The sequence below is a fragment of the Gadus macrocephalus genome, chromosome 21 (genome assembly GCF_031168955.1).
Source record: "Gadus macrocephalus chromosome 21, ASM3116895v1".
In the NCBI taxonomy this organism is placed as follows: domain Eukaryota; kingdom Metazoa; phylum Chordata; class Actinopteri; order Gadiformes; family Gadidae; genus Gadus; species Gadus macrocephalus.
Genome location: NC_082402.1, coordinates 18926523 through 18937549, shown reverse-complemented (window position 1 = coordinate 18937549; position 11027 = coordinate 18926523).

Sequence of the window (11027 nt, the reverse complement as noted above, 5' to 3'; positions counted from 1 at the left end):
CGCTTGGATACATTTCAGATGTAACAGGTCTCGTGATATCCTGTTGACCTGGTCGTTTTTGTTTAAAATAAATAAAAGGGTATTCAACCGTGTATCCTTAAACATTACTTAGGACAGGGAAATAAGTAAATTTAATGCAAATTTAGTCGTCCAAAAGAAGAAAGGTGAGTTTTAACCGAAATGTGCATCTTGACAATTACGCACGGGCCAAAAATATATTTTGACCTATTTATATTATGCGGAATTATGTGAAATTTTAGCAATGACGAGTACACTAGTATGTTGTCTGGTATGTAGCGTAAAAACAAGAGTAAGGGCAATAGATTATTTTTAAAATATGCTGTTTCATTCGTCCCGCATGCGTGTTTCAAACGTCCCGACTAGGCGGGGCGTTTGAAACAAATGTCAACTTGCGTTCAAAGTTAAATAACAGCTCGATCATCCAACATATGTATTAAATTTCACTTGTAATTAAGAGAACACACCTGTGAGTTGTTGATCACATGTTAAAATTATTTGTATACGTAACGTCATCTTTGAAAAAGACGTTTAACTGCAAAGTGTTTCAATCGACCCGGCTCTCCCCTACTCGGTAATACTGGTGTTGACGCAAGTGTATTACTCGGTGTGAAAATGTCCACATCGCGGCAACCCTAATGTCTTCTATATATCTAGTGCCAGCAGTTAGCGTCAAACTTATATGGGAAAATCAGACAATGACGTTGAAAAGTTCATTAAAAAATAGAAAGTTTTTCTATGACTAACCATTCAGAAGCATCCTGCTGAATTCTCGGAGTCTGGGGTTCTGCAGGAGCCTCCTCTCCTTCTTCAGGATCCGATTCAGGTTCGAACATATAGGGTTGAACCACTAAAGTGAGGTCCCCCCTTCACTTTAGGCGTCTTTGAGTGTTATTAATTATTATTATTCTTTATGTTTAACCTCTGTTTTCCTTTTATTCCTAGTCTGTTTTACATAGTTTTGAATGATGACTATATGCTCTGTAAGGTGACCTTGGGTGTCTTGAAAGGCGCCTCTAAATTAAATGTATTATTATTATTATTATTAAAGCTGCCATGTCCGCTACTTTCACATGCTACGCTGCACTCTCTCCGTAACCATGGTATCAGTTTGTTAGAAGGGCGTGTCCAAATGCAATGAGCAGGGTGCCTCATTTGCTTTGAAGCTACACCCCCCTGAAACAGCGCATTCTGAAAGGGACTGAACCAGAGGGAATAGAGTGGCGAAGTCACGCCCCTTCCGGTAGGGCTCATGGGACCTATGAGATCGAAAAATATGAATGGGTGTCAATGGAGAGAAAATTAATATTTTCTGGTCCCAGTCTTTACATGCCCTGGATTACACATATGTTGTTTGTGGATTTAAATGATCATTTTTCATGCAAAGAAAGCTAAAAATGTTCGTGAAGAAGTTTGATAATTTTAGGTTTTATGTGAGGCCGCTTTGTGAACTACAGCTCTTCGCTGCTCTCGACGCATATGGTATACGTCGCCACACCCGCCCTTGGAACTCGGCACAGAGATGGCGATCTCTCTGCCCCACTTCACTGCTTTTTCCAAGGGGAGGATAAAAGCATCGAAAGAGGTGAAAACCATTATAAGTCGGGGCACGTGCAGAGTTTCAGTTATGCCGATGGGAAGATTGTCGGTCTTCTCCACGCCAGTCGCAGGGAGCGTGACGTCACATACGAGCCGTGTAGTCTTTCTCGTTGTGTTTTCTCTACAGCCTTTATCTGAACAATTGCACAATAAACGGTCGAACTCTTTGCATGAAAAATTATCCTTTAAATCCACAAACAACATATGTGTAATCCAGGGCATATAAAGACCGGGACCAGAAAATAATTATTTTCTCTCCATTGACACCCATTCATATTTTTCGATCTCATAGGTCCCATGAGCCCTACCGGAAGAGGCGTGACTTCGCCACTCTATAGCGGTAGGCGAGATTTTTTTTCCTAAAAGTTATTTCAAGCAAACAGCTTAAAAAACACGTTTTTGGAACCTCAAATGCTATGTTTACTTGCTGTGAAAATAGCATACACTGTAAACGATTTAATGTTAAATTAAAGGTTGGGTATGCGATTTGCGAAACGCCAGCAGATTTTGAAAATACACAACTCAAATGGTCCTACCCCCTCTCCTTCAACGCTGACTCTGACTCCACCCATTCCAAGTACCTGGACGCGCAATCATGCACGAGCACGAACAGAGATGCGCGAGAGCGAGCCAGGCTAGCGTAGGTTTTCGTTTAACAACATGGCACTACATTTTATGTGAGGCCGCTTTGTGAACTACAGCTCTTCGCTGCTCTCGACGCATATGATATACGTCGCCACACCCGCCCTTGGAACTCGGCACAGAGATGGCGATCTCTCTGCCCCACTTCACTGCTTTTTCCAAGGGGAGGATAAAAGCATCGAAAGAGGTGAAAACCATTATAAGTCGGGGCACGTGCAGAGTTTCAGTTATGCCGATGGGAAGATTGTCGGTCTTCTCCACGCCAGTCGCAGGGAGCGTGACGTCACATACGAGCCGTGTAGTCTTTCTCGTTGTGTTTTCTCTACAGCCTTTATCTGAACAATTGCACAATAAACGGTCGAACTCTTTGCATGAAAAATTATCCTTTAAATCCACAAACAACATATGTGTAATCCAGGGCATATAAAGACCGGGACCAGAAAATAATTATTTTCTCTCCATTGACACCCATTCATATTTTTCGATCTCATAGGTCCCATGAGCCCTACCGGAAGAGGCGTGACTTCGCCACTCTATAGCGGTAGGCGAGATTTTTTTTCCTAAAAGTTATTTCAAGCAAACAGCTTAAAAAACACGTTTTTGGAACCTCAAATGCTATGTTTACTTGCTGTGAAAATAGCATACACTGTAAACGATTTAATGTTAAATTAAAGGTTGGGTATGCGATTTGCGAAACGCCAGCAGATTTTGAAAATACACAACTCAAATGGTCCTACCCCCTCTCCTTCAACGCTGACTCTGACTCCACCCATTCCAAGTACCTGGACGCGCAATCATGCACGAGCACGAACAGAGATGCGCGAGAGCGAGCCAGGCTAGCGTAGGTTTTCGTTTAACAACATGGCACTACATTTTATGTGAGGCCGCTTTGTGAACTACAGCTCTTCGCTGCTCTCGACGCATATGATATACGTCGCCACACCCGCCCTTGGAACTCGGCACAGAGATGGCGATCTCTCTGCCCCACTTCACTGCTTTTTCCAAGGGGAGGATAAAAGCATCGAAAGAGGTGAAAACCATTATAAGTCGGGGCACGTGCAGAGTTTCAGTTATGCCGATGGGAAGATTGTCGGTCTTCTCCACGCCAGTCGCAGGGAGCGTGACGTCACATACGAGCCGTGTAGTCTTTCTCGTTGTGTTTTCTCTACAGCCTTTATCTGAACAATTGCACAATAAACGGTCGAACTCTTTGCATGAAAAATTATCCTTTAAATCCACAAACAACATATGTGTAATCCAGGGCATATAAAGACCGGGACCAGAAAATAATTATTTTCTCTCCATTGACACCCATTCATATTTTTCGATCTCATAGGTCCCATGAGCCCTACCGGAAGAGGCGTGACTTCGCCACTCTATAGCGGTAGGCGAGATTTTTTTTCCTAAAAGTTATTTCAAGCAAACAGCTTAAAAAACAAGTTTTGCTGCTGTCCAAGGCATTTTGAGACGCAGCATTTATTTAATGCTCATATGACCTGGTGCTGAAAAAAGGTTATATGAAAAAGTGTGAGGGTAGCGGTGGTGCGCTAAACTTGTTCTGTGAGCAGCTGGATGTGAACCATGGTGTGAAGGAAGTGAACACAACGATCGATTTTCAACTGTGCGCGCATGCACTGGTGTAATTGAGCTGCGCTGCTATATATCTTTTTTATCAATGTAACGAGTTGCGAGTCTAGTGCAGGCTGAGTTTTTTTTTTCCAGCACCCCCTGCTGAGAATATGTTCTCGCGGCTATGGTTGCACCAGATGTTATAAACATTAAACGGTCACATAAATCATTACTATTTTTAGAAAATGTATGTTTGTTTCATATAATTGTATTGGAAGTCCTGGTTTTCACTAGGGTTGCTGCGGTGTGGACATTTTCACAACGAGTAATACACTCGTCTCAACACCGGTATTACCGAGTATAAACGGTATAAACTTTGAAACTAGGTCAACCGCCACACAAGCATCGGTTTTTAGACCCTTCTCGTCCTTCAGTTACCGCCAACGTTCGAAAGCAGCGCCTAGGATTATTCTTGATTTCAGTTTTTCTCTTTCAGCGTTTTTATTATCAATTACTCTCTGAAAAAGAGTTTTCCTTCTCTTTGCTGGTGGTGGTGGTGGTGGTGGGGATGGTGGCGTCTTGTCTGCCATGGAAATTGTCTTCTACTGCTAGGTCCAAATGTGGATTAACTAGTTCCAGACCAGTAGCTACCGCAGGATAACAACAAACTGGAGCTTGCTCTGGGTCACGAGCTCTGGGTCACGAGTACTGCACGAAGGGGTCGCGCGCGGGGCGCGGGGGAGGGGGAGTGCAGTACGACCGTTTGATTGACGTACTTACTGTCCAATGCAACTCGGTGGCAATGGAAATGATTGGCTGGAGTTTTTCGAGCCCTGCCCGTTCCACAGATGATTGACTTGTTTAATTTTCATGTCAGTACTTCTAACTCAGTGGCTGTAAGCGGGTTATGATAAGGATTTCAAGTAATTTTGCAAAAATGGCCAAAAAAGCAAATTCCATACCCAACCTTTAACAGTAACTTACTGGCAACAATTATCCAGTAGTTGATGCATTTCCTATCACAGTAAAACTACTGTCAAAACTTATAACAGTAGTACAACAGTACTGTCGTTTGTTTTACAGTAGTTGTATTGTACTGTAAAATTAAGTACAGTATTTTACTGTTGTTTTTATTTTTTTTAGTTTGAGTACTACTGTTAAATATATAACAGTACAATACTGTATCTCATTTTACAGGTACAGTAGTATACTGTTAAATTATTCTTACTTTTACTGTTATTTATATGCCAGTATTCTTACTTTTACTGTTATTTATGACAGTTCTACTGTATAACACACTCTATTTATCAGAATAAAATACATTTTCAATAGCTATAGGCATTTGAAGGATTGATTTACAAAAAAAGCTGACATTTTATTTTAAATAACAATTTCAAACATCTTTAAATTTCAAAAATCATCAATGGTAATTTTAATTCATATTATCCTTAACAATTAATTCAGGGTTGAATAAACAACAATCAACAGCAATAAAAAACAATATCAAACAATTTATCGTATATATATATATATATATATATAAAGTATCTTTAAAAAAATAGAAAACACAACAATATTAAAATCAAAGAAATAATTCACTGTATGAAAAGAAGGAGAAAAGAGAAAAGTCACAGAAACATTCCTCTTTGCCAAGAATAGTGTTACACAAGTTACAACCATATTTAAAAATATACATATACATTTAACTACACACTTAACCACTGATACTCACAAATTACCAGTCTATTAACCTCAGAAGAGTATAAACACAGGACATAGTGTTCCTTTCCATCAATGGATAAAAACAAGAGGAGGCCACTAAGTGAGGGGTATGAGCACAGAGTGCTTGAGTTTGAGAGGGGGTCGATGAAGCAGCAGCTCCTGGCACAGCAACGCAGGCTGAAACCCTGTCAAGTTCTGAAAGTGGTCTGTAAAGGGAAAAAAAAATAAGTTGACTCAGCAAAAAATAATTAAAAATGCAAAACTCACATTATGAAAACAGTGTGAAGGCACAGGGACACTGCTCTTCACTTATCACACTGGACAAGCAATTTTAAAAGGCTAAGTGAATGAAAATATAAGTCTTGACATATGTATTGGCCCCTTTCAATTGCATTCTGATGGAGTACAGAGCCAAAAAAATGTCACTGGACTCAAGACTGCCCTGTGTGCAGTAGCACTGTGAAATGTAGGTGGTATGTTCATTTGGTTACTGTTAATTAATTAGTCTACTTGACTATGTGCACAGTCTTTACTTGCCCAGTTAATAGTCATTCAATTAATACTCTTACCTTAGAAATTCTGCCAATCAAATTCGGTGAAGTCCCTTATGACTGCAGCCACGTGGGGATTGAGGGCCACCTGCTTCCTCTGCACCATCTTATTCGTCTTCTTGCTCATCTGGAACTTCGCCGTGCACTTGGAAAATTCAGGATTGATCCTGACGAGAAACCTAAAAAATACAAAAATTAATTAAACCCATCGCTCGTGCACAATCAGTTTTGAGCGGTTTAAATCTGATTTAAATAATAGGACAGCAATGTGTGACATGCACGCAAAGATAGATGTAACCTAAAATAAAATAAGACTTCTCCTTTTGATCAGCAATCAAATTAACCTAATAGGCTCGTTACGTTAGATCTAAATGCTGGGAATTGTATGTTACATGTTACACATCATAATAAAGTTCATCATAGCCATCTCTACAGTAATAATAAGGGATCTTTTATTAGACCTTTAACTGTCTTTAGGCCGATCATATTCGTTATGTGAAGGGAGAAATAGTAAACCTCCTTTATTTGGATTTGTATCACTTAAAAGTAGGTTTTCTAGTAAAATAACAAGAAAGATAAAGATGTGTGGGGAATGGGGAGCCATGGACTTATAAGCCACTGTTAAATATGATTAAATATGATCACTGACATGTGCCTGGCATGAACCGATCATGCACTCAGTGCATGCTGATGCACGCGCTTATTGTTTGGGAGCGGAGCGGATCTGCAAACTGCCGAGGGGAGAGACAACGCAGAGAAAAAAAAGGCAATGGAGCGATTTTGTTTACAGGCTGAGTTTGGAGTTTTCCCTAAACAAGAAGTGTGCGTCGTTGAAGATGTGTAAGTGATGATCACCTGAGTTTTTTTGGTGTGTTTGTATAGATATATATATGTATATATGTGTGTGTTTAGAGCAGCTGTTGAATTCGGTGAAGTTCCGTTATAGAGCCTCGCGCACTTACTAGCGTTCGACTTGGAGCCGTCTTGCTCAGACCTGAACAACTATGACGCATGTCTTTTGCAGAGCACAAAACAAAAATTCTGCAAAAATGCTGTGCGCTCTGCAAGCCGAGCGTCATAATTGCGCAGACGCAGACATCTCAAACAAGGCTATTTACCGTCTGTATAGGCCTAGATGTTATGAGCCAATGCTACAACACTTTTAAACATGCTACGACACTTTTAAACACATATTTGCCTCCTTAGATGCTGCCATGCACTGCATAAGGGCACGGCATGGTTCTCTGAGTGGTAAAGGACCTAACGTTACTTCATCTAAAAAACAAAATGTGCAAATAAGTTCCCTGATGAAGGCAAAGTAGGAAAGCGTCATTTATGCTAGCGAGCCAACGTGACACGGTCGGATCGGATGTAGGCTTCAATGAACAAGTGATACCTATAAATTATGTAGTATATAATTTCTGTTGTCGTGGTGTTGTACTTATAGCAATGTTTAATGACTTGGTTGTTTTCGGTTCTAAAGCTGTCCGATGCCAAACTTCGTCTTGACTTCGTCATGTTTATGTTTTTGACAGCTACGGCAGCACGCAGGCTGTTGCCTGAGCCTGTTCTGTTGTCTACTACTACTAGTTAAGTATCTCCCCCTGCTGGTAGGATGTTTAATTGCTGCCCATACCTAGGGGACAAAGTGATTTTTTGGACATGGGCTATTGTACAAGGTTGGTCACCAGAAATGATATCTAGGACCTTCAAGGATCACAACCTGGGTGGACAACCTGTTCAACTACCTGCTGGAAAGCTACAGGGGGCCGAAATAGAAAAAGGTAAACACGGTTTAATGCAAGGGTACAATTGAAATGTTTTAACTTATAGATATCGTCATAAAACTTTGCCTGTTGATTACTGGCATTAAAACAATGATTTTTATGTATTGACGTTTTTTTCAAAAATGTTTGAATATATATATGCAAATTTAGAATATTTCACAAATTATGCATACATTTGCATATCTTTAAAAAACAAAAATATCGATATTGGTGGAGTTGGAGTTGAAATCTTTATTGCATTTTGACTTTACATAAGTGTGTTAAGTTTCTACATAACAAACTTCCTCTGTGAGAAATAGTGTCACAATTCTGGTTTGATAGTGTATAAATAAATGTGATTTGATAGGTTTTTTTATTACTCTGACCCAGAAATCTCAACTTCTAAATCACTTACATCTACTAAACTTTCCATAATCATTCTCAGCACTATTCTGTAGATTATTGAAGAAGGATGTTTTCATATGTTGTTCATAGTCTGATTTATGACACATTTTCTTCTTCAAAACATGCCGTAATGCATTTTTAAGACCTGTACATAGTATTTTTTGATTTATAAAATCAAAAAAGGCTGTGTAAAAAATCCTTCTTTAATAACATTCAGAGTAGTGTTAAGAATGATTATGGAAACTTTAGTTGATGTAAGTGATTTAGAAGTTGAGATTTTTTTGTCAATCCTGGCAATCTAACCACTATCAAACCAGAATTATCACACCATTTCTAACAGAGGAAGTTTGTTATGTAGAAACTTAACACACTTATATAATGTCAAAATGCAATAAAGATTTTAACTCTGAAAGATGTGCCAATTTGTGCATAATTTGTGAAACATGCCAAATTTGCATATATATTCAAACATTTCTGAAAAAAACTTAAATTCAAAAAATCATTGTTTTAATGCCAGTAATCAACTGGCAAAGTTTCAAGATGATATCTATTTTCTATTTCGGCCCCCTGTAGCTTTCCAGCAGGTAGTTGACCAGGTTGTCCACCCAGGTTGTGATCCTTGAAGGTCCTAGATATCATTTCTGGTGAACAACCTTTTACAACAGCCCATGTCTGTTTTCCAAAAAAATAGGGTTTTGCCCCCTGGGTACCATACATTCTTTAGTCCTGCCACATAGTGAAATTCATTACACTGCATCGGGACTCACACTGCGCAACACAACGGCTATTAGATCATAATAATTTCACATGATCGATCATTGATTAATCATGCCCATCCCTAGTGTGCTTTAAAAGAAATGTATGGTGATCATGAATGTGGAAATTACATGATTATTTGTTTTCCTTGTTTTTACCTCTGAATGAAATCCAGGGTAGAAGCTGCCTCGGGCTGGTATTCAATATTGAAGGCATAATAAGACCCAAAGAGGACCGCCAGGGCAGAGGTGAAGTCCATCTGGAGGTTGGTTGGTGTTATAAACACCTTGCCCTCCAGGCCAGCATCCATTGCTTCGCTGAGAGAATGGAATCTCCTAGCAGAGATATGTATGTGTTAAACTTAATTGTTCACAAAAGTAATTACATATCAGAAGTTAATAAATAACTTAAAGAAGAAAATATTGTATATAGAAAATTCACATCATAAATATTGGTATAAAAAAAAAAAAAAAAAAAAAAAGGAGGAGAAACAATTGCCAAAAAAGTGTATATTAGACAAAACACAATTTATTTATCTGTTTTTTCTTTAAAGGATTTTCTGGACTCTGGGAACCCTTAATGATTGGGTAACCCTTCCTTTTACAGTCCCCTAATTACTAGGTATTTACCCGGTACATACATGGTAAATCATAGTGTATTACTGGGTAATTGCCACTGGTAATAAGAAGGTAAATACAGAGGTAGTTACCCGGTAAATACATGGTAAATCATAGTGTATTACTGGGTAATTACCACTGGTAATAATAAGGTAAATACAGAGGAATTATCCGGTAAATTATAGTGTATTACTGTGTAATTACCACTGGTAATAAGAAGGTAAATACAGAGGAATTACAGCTGAAGTACTAAGTAAAACCTCCACTATTACCCATCAACTCAACTAAGTAGCGTGTAGTTGTAACTGTTTTAGGTTGGTAATAACTCCGATATTGTGTACTTCCTAGGAAATTAGGCAACCAATTCTTATAAACACCTATTATCCAAGGTTTATGTTGGTAACAGCCCAAATGTAATGATGTACTATCTAGAAATTAGCATAGTGCTTTCCAATAAAATACCATTTCTTAGTTATTATTCATAGCTACACCCATTTAGAAAGGGTTTATTCGATTTACCACTATGGAATTACTTACCTGGTAACAACCCTCTGCAGGAACAGTTTTCCTCTAGTGTCATGGTACATCTTCTTAAATACTGGGTACAAAGCCATTTGTTTCCATGGTATTACCAGGTTCTTACCATATAATTTATAATAGATTCCATTATCCATGCAGTCAACACAAACATGTACCATGTACGTTCTGCGACGTTACCAAGTAAAACACGACAACTTACCCAGTAATTATGCTGAAACTGTACTGTAAAAGGAAGCCTCGTTTGTTTCCATGGTATTACCAGGTTCTTACCATATAATTTGTAATACATTATTCCCTTTTCCATGCAGTCAACACAAACTTGTACCATGTACGTTCTGTGACGTTACCAAGTAAAACACGACAATTTACCCAGTAATTAAGCTGAAACTATACTGTAAAAGGAAGCCTCGTTTGTTTCCATGGTATTACCAGGTTCTTACCATATAATTTGTAATACATTATTCCCTTTTCCATGCAGTCAACACAAACTTGTACCATGTACGTTCTGTGACGTTACCAAGTAAAACACGACAATTTACCCAGTAATTAAGCTGAAACTGTACTGTAAAAGGAAGCCTCGTTTGTTTCCATGGTATTACCAGGTTCTTACCATATAATTTGTAATACATTATTCCCTTTTCCATGCAGTCAACACAAACTTGTACCATGTACGTTCTGTGACGTTACCAAGTAAAACACGACAATTTACCCAGTAATTAAGCTGAAACTGTACTGTAAAAGGAAGCCTCGTTTGTTTCCATGGTATTACCAGGTTCTTACCATATAATTTGAAATACATTATTCCCTTTTCCATGCAGTCAACACAAACTTGTACCATGTAC